This window comes from Lygodium microphyllum, chromosome 7 (assembly GCF_053477565.2).
Source record: "Lygodium microphyllum isolate KBCC chromosome 7, Lygodium_microphyllum_v1.1.10, whole genome shotgun sequence".
Taxonomy (NCBI): domain Eukaryota; kingdom Viridiplantae; phylum Streptophyta; class Polypodiopsida; order Schizaeales; family Lygodiaceae; genus Lygodium; species Lygodium microphyllum.
This window is the reverse complement of record NC_141141.1, coordinates 38,492,844-38,495,996: the sequence shown is the minus strand read 5'-3', so window position 1 is coordinate 38,495,996 and position 3,153 is coordinate 38,492,844.

Below are 3,153 nucleotides of genomic sequence, written 5' to 3'. Positions count from 1 at the left end.
GCAAGACATGGGGGGTTGAAAAGGAAGATTGAGACATGGAGAAGGGAAAAGGTGACTCCTAGGTTGATGTCCCTCTTGGAAAGAAGCCTTACTTCCCAAAGTTTATGAGTGACATTTGTACAGAGTCTGGGCTTGGGTATGCAAGGTCAGTTTGTGATTACATTGTTGACTTGGAGCCATTGTTGGAGAGGATGGCTTGCAAGACTAAGAGTATATCGAATAGGCTATTGGAGATGAAGGCTTTGATCCAGCAAAAGGAGGCATTGCTCAGGTATGAGGGGACGAATGCAGTGGCCAAGTGCATAAATGATGACATTCAAGTGTATCAGTCGCACCTCCAAGAGCTTTGGTAGCAAATTTATGTAATGATGCAGAGGTAAAGGAGGTGGAAGTTGACCTAGGAGTGAGCCAATGAATGCTACAATGTTTCCGGGTCAGTGAGAATATAAAATGGCTCAGAAAAGAGGTTGAGCTTGAGTAGGTATACTCAATGTGGTTTTTCTTAGTTTGTCCTTGGTATTGCCTCTTAATCTTTTGGAGCACTTGGTGGTTTTGGATACATTTGGTACTCTTAAAACCCTTTCAATACCATATGGTGATCCTTGGAACTCTCTCTAGTTATTCTCCTTATTTAAAAGCTTATTGGTACAAACTCTGGCTCTTTCTAGTATACTTTGTTGTTTCATGTACTCTTTGGCACATTTTAAGCTTTGTGATACTTGGAGCATTTAGTAGAACTTGATACATTCTGAAAGTACTTGGTTGATCTAGTCTTGTTTGATACATTCGATTGTCTTTTGTGCATTAGGTTTAGGGGTTGCATTTAGTACACTTGAAAATGTAGGATGCATTCGGTGGCTTTGGTACTTTGGGATTATAAGGTGGTTTTTGAATCTTTGGTGGAATTGGTGCTTTATTGCCTTTTAATCCTTTTGGAGCACTTGGTTATTTTGGATACAGTCAGTACTCTTGAAACCCTTTTAGTACCATATTCGGTGCTTCTTGGTACTCTCTTTGGCTATTCTCATTACTAAAAAGCACATTTGTACTGCCCCATGCTCTTTTCAAGATATTTTGGTGGTTCTTGTACTCTTTGGTATATTTTAAGCTCTCTAGTACTTGAAGCATTTGGTAGATCTTAGTACACTCTTTATGAACCTTTGGTGCAATTGGTGCTTTTTGAACCCTTAGTGCAATTATTTCTTTTTGATACTTCCTCAATATTTTTGTAGCATTTTATATTTTTGGATACATTTGTTATGTTTGAAACCATTTTGGATACATTTGTTATGTTTGAAACCACTTCAATACCATTTGGAGATTCTAAAGACTCTCTAGCTGTTTTCATTACTAAAAAGCTAATTGGTACTGCCTCTGTCTCTTTTAGGTATATTCTAGTGGTTCTTGTAGTCAGTGTACTTAAATCTCTATGGTACATGAAGCAGACGGTTAAATTTGGTACATTTGGTACCTTTTGGTTCCTTTAGTACTAAGTGTTTTCTTATACTCTTTGGTACCTTTGGTATTTATTGGAAGATAAAAGAGCCAAAGAAGGATTCTCCAAGTGATGGATGTGATTGAACAATGACTCTCTAGCAATAGTGGGTGTAGAGGTAGAGGTAGAGGGAGGCTCTTACATAGCTCTTGCTTTCCCTCCTGGATGAAGGTGATAGGTATTTTTTCTAGGAATTTTTATTGGGTGCAATGTCTTCCCATAGTGCAAACACTTGGGATGTCCTTTGTCCTTTGCCTTTCCTCCTTCCTTGATTTCGTATCAGAGTCTAAAAGATGACTATGATTTGTTATAATTTTTATTCCCTTTCTTAATGTGGTTGTTGTAACCAATAGGGTCATTCTCCATTTGGACAAAGTAACAAGGAACGTGGAGAAAGAAGCATGAACTTATATCAACATTATTTCTCCCAAATATGTAAGAAGCATGTTGTGACTGAGGAGAGGTTTTAGAAAGCCAAGGAGAAGTGTGTTGAAAATTTCATGTAAGGGTCTTACCTAGACAAAGAGGACATCCAAAGCACCCTAGATAGGGTGGGGATTAGTAGACACAAAGCTACACCCAACTCTTCAAAGTTATGTAAGAGACATTGAAGAAGAAAAGGGTCAAGGGGTCTTTGCTTCCAGAGCCATCTTCAATTCAACAAATAAGACGCAACATCAATCGGTGATTCTTGGAAGTCCTTGACGAGCCCTTTTACATCATAAACATATATCTTGAAAAGAAGATAGTGCTAAACTATGACAATTGTAACAACATATTCTTTAACTTGAGGATGTTGCAAAGAGCAATGATCAAGTTTTACATGCTAGTGAATGAAAATACAAATGCAAATAGGATTGCCATTTTTGTCATCAAGTTGGATGAAATTAAGATTGTAAAGGGCAAGAAAATGGAGAGAGTTTCTATCACCTTGATGAATAGGACTCTTCAAACATGTACCAAGGTGAGTGAGGGCTCGGAGGACTTAGTGCACTTTAGCATGTAATCAAAGCAAGTCATTTGACGGTTGGGAGCATTTCATGTTGACATGGAAGATTTTGGTGTGTTAAACTAGGTGTTTTGACGAACTTCTATACCCGAGGTGATAAGTACTTAACAATTAGGGGAGAAACTAAGTGTTGAAGGGTTTGTAAAATATAAAGTGGAGCGGCACATGGTTGTAGATTTAAATACACCTACAAAAGGGATTACTGCCAAAGCGATATGGAGCCTTTGGTGTCAACCCTTTGAAGGAAAAGAGAGGCCCAACAATCCAACTCACTTCATTCAAGGTAGACAGTAAGTAAATGTCATAGATAATTGATTGGAATGAACTCACAATCAAGTAGATAGCACTTGAGTTTTTTCAAACTTCATTTATTCCATCCCTTTTTTTACGCACAACATATTACTTATAGTTACAGTACTTGGTTTGTGAGGCAATATGGGAGTTTGTTGATTTGGTCTACCCAAGTAATAGAGAATTTGCATTACCAAGCAAGAATCAGATACTTTAGGCATACAAGACATGGTAGTAGTGTACAAAAGGCAAACAACCTACTAGAAGTTTTCTAGTGGGTTTATAGATTAATTTGGCATAGAACAAGGTTAGAAGAAGAAAAAAGAATGTGCCAAAAATCAAGCATTAATCTTACATT